Genomic DNA, 13,640 nt, shown 5'->3' with positions numbered 1-13,640 from the left:
GAAAGGGCTAGAACCTGTGTAAAGGTTGAGTAAGTAGAGAGATGGGGATGGAGTGAAGAGATAGGGGGTCTGCAAAATGAAGGGATTGGTCTTGGTGGCTTCTGAGGTCTCTCCTAGCTCTCTGCTGTCATACATAACATGGAAGAATCAGTGTCTCTCCATACTTTCCTAGGCACCCTCTATAGTAATGTTGAGGTTTAGTCTCTGCCCACCTAGGTCCAAAAAATTGTTGTGGTTTCATGATATGTTGTGATGGAACCATCTCAAAGAATTCAGAAGAAGACCACCTCTAATCCAAATATAGGCATTTGTTGAGATTGATGCCTCTCATGGAGTGGGCTAAGTTCCAAGAGGAACCAGCAGCTTCAGAGAAACCAAGATGGATTTTTATAGGGTAAAGATACAATTACATAACAGAAATTTACATAGAATACAGGAATATGATTAATATTAAAAAGTCAGGAGGAGTTTATTAAGGGATTAGGTAATGGGAGAGGGGTCCCAGCTTCAGTGGAACTGCACAGGCACTATCATAGGGTGGGTCCCTTCTACGGTTAGGTGGTCAAGCATCCTGCTCTATAGCCTGGTGGCCGTGTCTTCTGATTGGATAGCTGCTGTGGTCCTGTCTGGTCAAGATGGATAGTTAGGTATTATGGTCCTGTCTGGGGCTAAATGGATGATGCACTTGTGATTGCCCACCTGTTTGTGTGGGAAAGGGTCTGTGGGACAGTGCTGGGTTTCTGTTTCTGTGGAAACTAAGAGTTCAGGGACACGCCTGTTGTTCTAGTGAGCAGTGAGGCATAAGTTAGGATGTGACGTGGGGGGGTAGGTAGATACAGTGGGCTTGCAATGAAGTTAGAATATTGGGGCTGGGGGCAGCTCTGTTAGGACTCCATCAGCAAGATACTGGGTCTTTGTTTTCCTATTTTCAGTGTATGGACAGGTGATGAGAAAGAATCCTGTAAATGGCTCTCTCAGAAAATCAAAGCTAGAAAGGATCTGAGAGATGACCTAGGTTCTGGGTGGATACAGTTTCGGTGCCCTGGGGAAGTATATATTTAGCTCTCTGGGTACTCCCTTAGACAGAGCCTGAGTTTTCTGCCCTCTTGGTTCTCAGCATTTATCAAGAACTTGCTTTGTGTCAGGCTGCAGTTGTTGTTTGTACTTCCATCTCCAAGAAGACCATGACATGAGGGAGGTGATGCCAGGACATTCGAGTAAACTGGATTAAGCGAGGGAGGGCTACGCAAAGTCACCATTGTGATAGGTAATGGGAATACGGAGATAATAGCAAACCCAACTTAGAAGTGAGATTTAAGGAAGCAGAGGAGAGATCATTCTGGCCAAAATAATGACTAGGGAGGGGGAGGGCCCAGGTCTAATAGGAAGGGCCCCAGGAGGCATCACCCCCAGTTTCCTTAGCCAATTTGAAGTTCTTTCTATGCAATGTCGCTCCAACCAATCAAAGATTTTTATTCTAAAGCTTATGATTAATTGGTTGGTTGAGATATGCTCTCACCTGATTACAGTATGGGGAGTAAGATTTTATCAATTACTTTAAACGTCTAGGACAGGGATGGGGACCCTGTGGCCTTGATTCTAGGTCCTTGGGTGTGGCTTTTTGACTGAGTCCAAGTTTTACAGAACAAATCCTTTTATTAAGGGAATTTGTTCTGTGAAGTTTGGATTTAGTCAAAGGGAGGCACTTGAGGACCTAGAGGGCCACTTGTGACCTTGAAAGTGAAGGGTCCCTTACTCCTGGGCTGCGAGCACTTGATTGATGTTCAATGTTAACTTCTACTCAACACAAGAAAGTGACTAAACTGTCTCTACACCTTGACCTAGAGACTCCATTGTTATGCATATACCCCAACGAGCTCAGTGACAAAAAGAAAGGTCCCATATAAACCAAAGCAGTTATAGAAGCACTTGTTTTACATGGCAGCAAGAACCCAGAAACAATGTGGATGGCCATTCACTGGAGAGTGACCGAACAAACTGTAAATAAGAATGCTAACCGTGCTCTAACAAGTGGTGACTATAAACAATACAGAGAAGCATGGGAAGACATAACTGATGTAGAGTAAAGAGATTGAACCAGGAAAAAGACCTAAAAAATGACTATAGCATTGTAAAAGAAAACAACATAATCATTGAAACAATGTTGTGGAAATATGATGACCAAGCTTGGCCCCAAAGAAGTTAGATGAGAAGGCACCTTCCTTACTTTACAAAAGGCAAGTGACTACAGGCATGGAACTCAGCAGACAATGTCGATCTTTTATGATATGTTGGTTAGTTTTGCTAATTTTTTTTTGGTATTCTTTGTTATAAAGGGTAGCTCCCTGAGAAGGGGAAGGGACCTTTGGGGAATAACCAATTTAAAATGAAAAGATTAAAAAAAAGGTCTGTTTATATGTCAGGATTGGTTGGTAGAGGTTCCTAGACTCTAGGAGATAGGTCTTAAGCCTTAGTTTCTTTATTTGTACAATGGGGATAATTTTGGCACTTCTTTCACCATGATTGTTGTGCAGATGGAAGGAAATAATGTATGTAAATCACTTTGTAAACCTTAGAGCTCTATTTGCACTATAGTTAATGTCACCATCATCATCCCTGTCCTCTTGAGTTCAGGTCAATCATGAATTAAAGGGCCTTGTAGGGGTCTTGCCCTGTTGCACTGGAAAGTCTAATGGGAAAGGTCCAGTCACGGAGTATGATTCTTCTGCACTGGGGCTCCCTCCATCACTCTCCAGGAGGCAGCTGCTCTGAAATGTTGCAGCTTCTGCGGTTCAGGGAAGAGTTAGTTCATCAGTGAGAGCTGCAGGGCCTCCCTCCAAACTGAGTGTGCTGTTGCTGCCTGCATTTGACAGGCACCATCTCCCGTGCCTGGCTTGTTGAGAAATTATATAATGATGCATTTTGCAATCACCCCAAGCAGACCGCTTTTGTTATTGTAATATGCTATGGTGATAGTGTGTGCCTCTATTAATAAACCTATCACTCTAAAATGCCAGGCCAGGCTTTATTTGTTGATATTTGGGATATGGTGCTACCCTGGGAAAAATCAACACATTCCCCTCCCCCCTAGATAAGAAAGGGAAGTCTGTGTGAAGGGCGGGGGGGAGCCTCCCCATTCAACAGTTTCATCATGGATCTTGGCTCACCCTAGGACCTAGAAGTAGAACTGGACAGTGCCCACACAAGCACAGACCAGAAAGAGGACAGAATTTGGACTCGGGGGAAGGAGAGAGAGAACAAACATTTGTTAAGCAGCTGCTTAATATGTCTCCAGTACAGTGCTAAGTACTTTACAAACATTATCTTATTTAAGGACCTGAATTTAAAATCAGACTCGGCCATTTATTAGTTGTAGGGCTTTAAGTAAATCCCTTGGTCTTTCTGAATCTCAAATTTCTGTAAATAGGGATTGGATTGGATTGGATTGTTAAAGCGTTTGTTAGTGAAACTCTTGAAAAGGAAAGCAATGTGGATCATAGATTTAGGAAAAGAAGGAACCTCTTTATAGGCCATTGAGTTGAACTCCCAAATTTAAAAAAAAAGGAAAGGAGGCTAAAAGAGTTAAGAGATTTGCCTAAAGTCACAAAGGTGGTAAGTAGTAAATGTAGGATATGAATCCAAACCCCTGGATTCTGTCCTATCCTGCCCTGGTTAGTCCGGCAAGATTGTTTTTGAAAGACTGGAACCCAAGTCTTCTGACTCCAAATCTAGTGTTCTTTCTACTTTAATGTACTACTATCTAAGCCTCAGTTTCTTTGTCTATAAAATGGGGATGATAAGCCCTGACCAGCCAGTCTCCTATGTAGTTTTGTTACGGGTGGCAAATGAGATAATGGACTTGGGGCTGTTATGACCTGGGAAAATCAAATAGCCAGGATTCCCACCTCCTACCTCAGGGACTGACAGTGAAGGCCCAGGTGGGGTTGCACTCTTTGAGACAATTGGGGACAGAGATTCTGGGATTATTCCCTCACTAGGGAGTATGCAAAAGGGACAGATGTTTCTTTCAAAGGGAATCCTTTATATTGTGAGTCAGGTTTGGAGACTAGAGTGAAATTCCTTCTGTTCTTTTCTCCTCCCTCCCTCCCCATGGCCAAGGACTTTCATGTCTGAGGTGTGAGATTTTGCTCACTTAGGGATTAGGCTTTGATAGAAACATTAGCTCCCTTTGGTTTGAGCTGAGTTGTTTGGAACATCCATTGACCTCCTGGGACTGTCAGAGAGAGGCCCTTGGGTGCCCCCTCCCCCTTTGCCTTCCTGCAGCTCATTTCCTGGAGTCTGTTTACTCATCCCTCCGAACTCATTTGCACATGGAGAGGCTTGGGGAGTGGGGAGGCCAGGAGATACAGTGATTAGATGAGAAGGGGAGAGGAAGTTCACCAGGGACACTCATGTTTTGTTGGCAGGAAGGCTCGTGCCAGAGGTAGAGAGAAGTGTGGGCATGGGACAGGGAACAGAGCCTAGGATCTAGGGTTCAGGGGATGTGAGTTCAAAATCTGGTTCTGATCCTCAATAGCTAGATCATTTAAATTCTCCAAACTTTTCCATTGTCACATGATCATAGATTTAGAAGGGGAAGGAATCTTAGAGGTCATTGAGTCCACCTGCATTTTACAGATGGAGTTTGGTGGACAGGACCCTGCACTTGAAGTCATAAAGTCTGGAGTTCAAATGCAGCCCTAGATGCTTCCAAGCTGTGTGATCCTGGGCAAGTCATTTAGCTGCCCCAGATTTCAGTTACCTCACCTATAAAATGGGGGGGGGATAATAGCACCTAGCTCCTAAGGCTACTGTGAAAATGTGCTATAGAAATGACAGCTATTGCTAATACCGATGGAGAAACTGAGGCCCTTCAGACTCTCTGAAATAGGCTGGCTGAAGATGGCCAGACAGGTAAAGAAGAAATGAGATAGATTCCTTTTGTGTTTGGTTCATTAAACATTCATTCCATCCCTATTGTTATGTATAGGAGATGGAGAGTCACTAAGTGACTGAATGTCTTTTCAGGGTTACACAGCTAGGTAGGGAAGCCTCCACTGGGTCTGGAAGAAAGAGATATGTTCAGCATGTGGAAATGATGAGTGTAGGGTGAAAGAAATGGGGAAGGGTGAGAAGCAGGAGGTCAGTCACATAAGACCAAAAAGGGAGAGAGTGAAAAATCCAGCCTAGTAAAAATAGAATGCTTGAAAGGATGTAATGTGAGATCATTCACTAAAGTTCTTCCTGGGATGAGTTCCCCTCCCCCAAATACACACACACACACACACACACACACACACACACACTCACACACACACACACACACTTTTACGCACATCCATTTCCCTCTTCTTTTTCATATATCTGGGGGAAACTGAGGTACAGAGTAACAAATTACTCAAGATGGGAGACAGATCTGGAGGCAACATGGTACAGTGAGTATATAGAGTGCTAGACTTGGATTCCAGAAAGACTTGGGTTCAAATCCTGCCTCTAACACTTAGTACCCGTGCAACTACAGGTAAGTTACAACCTCTCTAAGTCTCTTGTTTCCTGACACAGTTGGGCTCAGTGACCTCCAAGGACTTCCACCTTTAAATCTATGGTACTATGACTTGGGTTCAAGTTGGCCTCTGATATTTATTATCTGTGTGGCCATAGGAAAGTTGCCTCTGGGACTCATTTTTTCTTTAAAATGAAGGGATGGAGCCAAATGGCTGTACCATCTTTTCCAAGCCCTGATCTATCTAACCTAGGCTCAAAGTGTGGTTCTACTACTACTTCCTTGGTGACTTGAAACAAGTCATTTAAATTCCAAATCTTCATGGGGAAAAACGCTGGGTTTGGAGTCAGTCAAGGTGCCCCCCCCCCCCCCCGTGCCATCCCCGTCCCACCCCCATTCTCTGACTAGCTGTGTGATGTTGGGCCAGGCTTTTAACCTCCTTAGACTTGTTTCCTCCTCTGTAGGATAAAGAACACACTACACCAGTGTTTCTCAGCCTTCTGTGTGTCATGGACCCCTTTGGCAGCATTCTACTGAAGCCTATGGGCCCCTCTTGAGAATATGGTTTTTAAATGCATAAAATAAAATACAAAGGATTACAAAAGAAGCCAATTATATTGAACTAAAGATGTAATAGTTTTCCCAAACAAGTTCATGGATCCCTTGGGTGTCTGTTGACTCCAGGTTAAGAACCTCTGCCCTAGGGGATCTCTCAGGTCCTTTCCAGTTTTAAGTCCAATGTCCTCTGATGGCCAAGGTTCTCTCCAGCTCTGAACCCTTCATAGAGTTCTTAGGAAGCTGGTATTCAGGGTGACAGAGGAAGCTCAGCATTCCCCCTCCCCCATCCCCCATAACCTCCCTGCTGGAGCCTGGGAGAGTGATGCTGAGTTCTCCTCCACCCCTCCCACCAGGCTGGAGACCAGAGCCTTCTTTTCTGTCAGATAGCTCTTTGAGCTCAAATCTAAAGCAGCAAAGAGAGGTCGGTGGGGGGTGTGTGTGAATCCTGCTTCTTCCCATTCTATGAACTTCCCTCTAGACAGTCCATGAGAGGGAAATGCCATGCTTGGGCTACCTGGCCTGTGGGCCTTCTTTTAATTTTGGTCCTGGTCTCTGAAAGCTCAGAGGAGGGGAGTTGAGGAAAGGGAAGAGGGGGTTCTATTGACACTGCAGAGGCAGTGTTGGAGGGAGGCTACTTCAGGACATCCTCTGGATGCCTAGGGGTTTGGAGGGGAGAGGGGAGACACTTCAGAAATTCAACTCAAATCTCCCTCCTTCAAGGCCAACTGCTACTCACCTGGACCAAAACCAGGCAGGAATATTCCTAGTCTTGGAGAAAGAAACATCCTGGGAGGTAAGGTTGGGGAAGTTAGGGGATGAGGAGTAGGTGGGCTTGGGTTGGGGGAGGGTGCAGTGAAGATGGCAAACCTGGGATCTGGGAGGGGAAAAGAATATTGAGTCCTGGGTTTCTGGAAGGAGACATGAACAGGCCAAAGGGGAAAGGGGGAGGGTGGGGTGTGGAAGAGAGGATAAGATGTAATCAGAAGACCAGAATCAGGCACAGGTCTGGGAAATTTGGGGGGAGGGGGAAGGGGAGAGAATGTAGACAAAGGAGCTCAGATATGCCAGCTTGCTGGGCATCTTTGGAGGGACAGAGAGAGAGAGAGAGAGAGAGAGAGAGAGAGAGAGAGAGAGAAGAAGGCTGGTCTGAGAATGACCCTGGGGGATCCTGGAAACAATAGCAGGGAACGAGGAGGAGAGGAGGGCTCTGGGAAAGGAGGAGGGAAGGGGAGGGGAAGGAAGAAGAGGAGAAGATCAAGGCTTGTATCATGTAGACTGGCCTCTATGAAGTGAAATGGAAATGAAGCAAGGGCATTTAAATAAATATCTTTGAATCAATCGCATCCCTAAAATCAGCATCTCAGTTCCCTTTCACTGCGATATTTATCAGAATAATATAAATCATCTGAACCCTGTCTGCTTGAGCTAGCAATGAGAAAGAGCTACAGACATTCAGTTTTAGGAAGAGCCAGAGACCCCGGGTTAATCATTTGCCCCCTCTAGGCATGAGTTTCCTCTTATTTGAAATAAGAGGGCTGGGTAAGTCCCTTAAGGTCCCCTCTGCTTGTGATGTTCTAGGATTTGGGCAGTTGCAGATACAAGTAGAAGCAGTTTAAGTCACTCCGAAGAACATTTACTGAACATCCACTGGGCACCACACTCAGCTAGGAGCGGATACAAGAACAAAATAAAAGCATACCAGCCTCTGCTCTCAAGGAATTGACTTTCTACTGTAGGAGACCACCATATAAACGGAAATTATTACAAAAACTTTAGGAGAAAGATGGGTAAGGAGATCAGAAAATGCTTCCCAGAAGGTGGCACTGAGCTGGGCCTGGAAGGAAGCAAGAGATTCTAAGAGCCCGAGGGGAGGCAGCAGTGTGGTCCAGACATGAGGGACTGACTGTTCCGAGCTGAGAGATGTAATACTGACACCTTGGAAGAGCTAGGAGGCCAGCTCAGCTGAAAGAAGGTAGGAAGAGGGATAGTAGGAAAGGTAGCCTGCAGCCATATGGTGATGGGAATTCAACACGAGGATGAGAAATGTGTATTTTATCCTGAGGGCAATAGGAAGAGTGAGGGGGAGTCTGTTTCCCCACCTTCTCCATCTAGAAATATCCCATCCTTCTCTCTTACCTTGGCCAGAAATGTCAAAGAGTAATGAGGAGTGGGGATTTGCAGGCATCCGGATCTTTCAGGCAAGATTCAGTTTTCCCACTGGGCACTGGGGAAATGAAGCTTGTTTTCTCCTTCGTCTGGATAAATGAGTTAATCCTTACGCCCTGCCCCCCCCCCACCCCAGGTGAGTGAGCTCTGTGACATTTCATTAGCTTCCCGAGTAGCTCAGTAAGGATGATTCACAGGCTAGACACAGCCAAAAAGTGAGGGGATTGGGGTGAGGGGGTGGGGAGGGAGCAATGAGGGGAGAGATATCAGCTATGTCTCCATCATGGCTTCTCACAGATGTTGGGGAGCAGGTGTGAGAAGGGAAGGGGGAGCTGTTTCTAGAAAGAAGAAACAATTGCAGCTAGGGAGTCAGAAAGTCTCAAGTTCCAATCTGATTGCAGACACCATGTGATTTTGGGCAAGTCACTTAATTGATGTTTGCCTCAGTTTCCCCAACTTTAAAATGAGAAGAATAATGGCATTCACTTCACAAGATCATTATGGGATCAAATGAGATAATATTTGTAAAAAGCACACAGGGCACATAGTATGTATTTATATAAAAGCTCGTTCTCCGCCTTCCCCCACCCCGAATCCTCCTTGGTTAACACAGCACAGTAGATGCTGTAGATATCGGGGTGATATGGGGTGAGGAGGAAAACTAGACTGTTATCACCCTTCTGGCCTTACTTTCTTCATCTCTAATATCAGTAAAATGCAGTATGTGATGGGGTTGGTGTGAGGAATAGGAGCTTCCTCTGCCAGCATGAGTTTAATACTTAAAACAAGGCTCAGAGGTAGTTGCTATTTATTACAGCTGAGGAAACACACCAAGAGGAGCTAAGTGACTCGCCCAAGTTCACACAGCTAGTAAGTGTCTGAGGTGGGATTCAAATCGGGGGCTTCCTGACCTGAAGCTCCATCCAATGCTCTGTCTACTACATCAAAGCACCTGCTGAGAAGCAGACTAGGGAATGGTTAGCATGTGCTGGGGAAAGTCTTCTCAGTCTTAGGCAAGTCTGGAGGAGGCGGGCAGGGGTCTCCAAGGAAATGATGACAGAATGTCCCAAACATTTTCCTAGGTTATTTCTCATAAACATCCCCAGGAGGAGAAATAATATCATAGTGGGAAAGGCACTGGTCTGGTAGAAAGCATCTTTGGGGTCTAGATAAGGAAGCACTGTTCTCTCCTGGGCTCCTTGGAGCCAGAAGCCACGAGTTGAGGTTCCATCTATCTAATTCTATGATCCTGGGCCACAAGTTTCTTCCCAGCTCTAACATTCTAGGTTTCAAGCTTCCTCCTAGCTTTAACATTCTAAATTTCAGGCAGCAAGGTGGCACAGTGGATAGTGTTGGACTCAGAGACTGGAAGACTTGTGTTTGAATCCTGTCTCAGACACTTAGCAGCTGCATAACCCTAGGTAAGTCACTTAGCTGTTCTCAGCCTCAGTTTTCTCATCTGAAGAATGCAGGTAATAGCATCAACCTCACAGGGTGTTTTTGAGGATGCAAGGCCCCTTTAATGTTCTATGAAACAATCCCCCAAATAGGAGATTTATTTCAACACTTATTAAATATCTCCTATCTACAATTCAATATAATCCAATAATTGAGATCCTGGGCCCTAGTGATATGAAGCAATATGATCATTGTCCTGTAGGCATCACAGAACTTGAGCACCAGAAAGTACCTCAAGGACATCTCCAATTTAGGACAAAAGGCGTCCCTCCCCAATGGTTGTATAGCCGGTGCTTGAAGACCCTCGAGGCAACCTCGGCTACTTTGGGACAGCTCCGTGGGGAAGATGTTCCTGCCGAGCAGCTGCAATCTGCCTCTTTGTTCCTTCTACCCATTGACCCTGGTTCTGCTCATGATAGGCCAGTTAAATGACGGCTGCCATCCCTCCTATTGAAATGACCACAGTACTCCTGGGCTGTCAACAATTAATCAGGGAGAAGGGAAGAAAAGACTCGGGTGCTCACATGCATTTGTGATACCACACTCCAAAGATACAAATCACAATTCACACATGCCTGCCCAACCTGACTCACCAGTCCTCAAATTATCCTGATGTTGGGAGACTTCTAGAGAAGCAAATGGGTGGTCCACCTATCATCCCTCACCCTCACTGGCCACATGACCAGCTCCCTTTCTCTTTTCATCATACATTCCCTAATGACATCTCCTACTCCTATTGTGAGAAGGAACTCCAAAGAAGGAGAGAACTGGGGGTGGGGGAGCATATACAAATCAATATGCATCAGAATATGATTACTGGCCTGGGCTTAGGGGAGGTCAAAGAGAGTGGCCTGAGGGAGGGGGGAGGCTTCCCTGTCTGGGGACATCAGACAAAGCTATGCAGAGGAGGTAGAATCTACTTGTTTATTTTAATTTGTCTTTATTGTTTATTATTCATTTATTTACAAAGTTTTTTATATTTATTTATAAATATTTATATAAATATTATATATTTATTGTCAGTATTTATATTTATATAATTTAATTTATATTTCATCTATTTTAATTTTCTCTTAGGTACCCAGGAATGGGAGAAATAGCTTGCTGTCATGCCGAGTGTGAGTGTGTTGAATTCGTCATCAGGAAGACCTGAGTTTAAATCCTGCCTCAGACATTTATCTAGCTGTGTGATGCTAGGCAAGTCACAGCCTCTCTGATCTTCAGAATCCCTAAGAGTATATAGATGGGTACCACTGTGGAATTCATAGTTCCTCAAAAGATTGGCCCAATAATCCTCCTTTTGAAAAACCCAATCTTTTTCTCAGTCGAATAAAGGGAGGAGGAGCTGTGTTCTCATTTTGATCAGGAGAGGAAAAGCAGTGCCTAAGAGTATCTGCTAAAGACAAAAGGTGCCACTGTAGCAGAGGGCCCTGCTGTGCTGAGGGAGGGCATCCCTCAGGTGGGATGAGCTGGGCGTCACACATAGACTCTGTTTGCCTTCCTCCCCTTATTCTGGGAGTATTTCCTCTTGAGACCCATGCCAGACCCAGAACAGACATAGAAAATGAGAAAGAAGGCCTTCAGAATATTACATTAGGGAAGCTGGGAAGAGTAGGCTGCAGTAATTAGTTATCCCTTCCACATCTCAACTTTCCTCATTGTGGTTCTGATACATCATGGGTTGGCATAAGAAATTAAATGGGGATTTTTTAAGAGTTTTGCAGAAGCCACAGAAGAAATGCAAAGACCAGCAGATGACACAGAAAAAGTTTAGAAACTCAGAAATGCATAAAATATATGTATATTATTGTATAATATCGACCCAAATTTTACAATAAGGTAAACACCCCATAAAAGAAAAAGAAAAAAATTCAGACTTCTCTATACAAGGGGATGCAGATTTTCCAGCTCGAGGGGCTGCTGTACCTCTAATGCCTCAATGTGGATGTAATTCACCATTTGATACCATATTTCAGGGGGTTCTTCTCTCTATTGTCCCCTACCACCCCAGCATCTTTACCAGCTGAGAGGCTGGAGAAAGACATCAGACTAACATACTGACCTGTAATAGGGCTCTGGTGGAAGAATGGCCACGATGTGAGGGGAGGAATTGTCTGGTATATGGGGAAATCCCATATCAGGTGTGCAGGCAATCAGACTGTACTTTCTTCCCAGCAGATCAGGGTACAGAGTGGAGGGGGCAGGAAGAAATGCCACCGGATCCAGGCCAAAGGCAGAGTGCTCCCTGAGAAAGGAAGCATTGCTAGGTGCTGGGCTGATTGCTGTACTAAATAGCTGCTGGGCACGTGGACAGTACCAGTTAGCTGTTATTTACATGTGCTTCAATTCAATTCAGTTCAATGGACAGTCATTAATGCTTCCTTGCCCCTTCATGAGTAAGGCCTGGAGCTAGACAATGTACCTGTCCTCCAGACTCCCATGTCCAATAACTTCATGCTGGAGTCCCTTGACAATTTACCTGGGGCATCACATCCATCCTCTCTCTGTTCAAATGCTTTCTGAGACAGGGTGCCTCACTCTTCCCTGAGGCAACTCATTCCCTCCTCGGACAGTTCTAGTAGTTAGCAAGTTCCTCCCTCTCACTGCCCTCCCTGCCCACCGCCTCCTTCAACCTTCCTTCTGTGACATGATTTTCTGCCTGCCTCTACCCTCACTTCCATTCTTGCTATCCTTCTTTGGATACACTGGAGTTTGCCGGCAATACTTCAGCCTGACCAGGTATCCAGAACTGAACATAATACACAGACAGAAGTTGAAGGGTTGAGGACAGTGGTACCAGCAGCCTCTCTGGGCTGAATAATAGGGTTGCATTAATGCAGTCTAATGTGGATCTTAGAGCCGCTAGGTGGCACCATGGTGCATAGAGCACCGGGACTCATCTTCTCGAGTTCAAATCTGGTCTCAGACTTTAGCTGTGTGACCCTGGGCAAGTCACTTAATCCTGCTTGCCCCAGTTTCCTCATCTGCAAAATGAGCTGGAGCAAGAAATGGCAAACCACTCCAGTATCTTTGCCAAGAAAACCTCAAATGGGATTAGGGAGAGTAGGACATGACAGAAACAAGTGAACAACAATAACGTGGATGTACCGGACAGAGGCAGGTGGACAAGCAACCAGTGTGGGAGTTAGGTAAGTCTTGAATTCAGGACACTCGATGTGCTGAGTTTCATTGGTGATGGGAATTTCCACACTTAGATCCCTTACATCCATGAACGTCAGTGTTCACGGGAGATACGCCCAGGGGCTTGCACTCAGTCCTCTACCTCCGGGACTTTTTGTTTGTTTTTAACACCGAGCGCTGCAAAGCTGGAGTCAGCCCCTTTATTTATGCAATCCTTCCACTTCACAAATGAGGCTAAGTTAAAAAAAAATGAGGCTAAGTGATAAACACGGGAAGAGACCAAGAATCCTAGCTCCCATCTCGCCATGGAAAAAAAAAAAAAAAACGCCTCACTGACCCACAAGGGTAATGTCCCTCCCTAGCGTTGTAAGGGCTTAAACAGCGTAAACACCCTAACCCCGCCACCCCCAGGTGAAATCCAGTCACGTCAGGTTAAATACAACAATAAAAGCCCAGAAGGGGCTGTGGGAGGGGATGGAGGGGGCCGCTGCTCAGCTTTGCTGTGGCTGATGAGGGAAAGATGTAGTGACAGTGTCTATAGATGAACTTCTGTCTTCCCCCCTACACACACGCCCACAGACTATGTGTAGTCACCCAAAGCATCCTCCCACTCCCAGCTATGGTCGCTGGGACTCCTGCCAACTTCCAGCAGTCTGAGTTACAAAGAAACACCTGGGGGTCCAGGAAGCTTGAGGGACTCAGGAACCCATCGGAGCCAGCTATATTTATAGTGTCCAGATCTCAGCACAGTGCCAGGCACTCAGTAGGCCATTAATAATAATAATTAATAGTAAACTAATAATAACCGACTCAC

The sequence above is a fragment of the Trichosurus vulpecula genome, chromosome 6 (assembly GCF_011100635.1).
Source record: "Trichosurus vulpecula isolate mTriVul1 chromosome 6, mTriVul1.pri, whole genome shotgun sequence".
Lineage (NCBI taxonomy): Eukaryota > Metazoa > Chordata > Mammalia > Diprotodontia > Phalangeridae > Trichosurus > Trichosurus vulpecula.
This window is presented reverse-complemented; position numbering follows the sequence as displayed.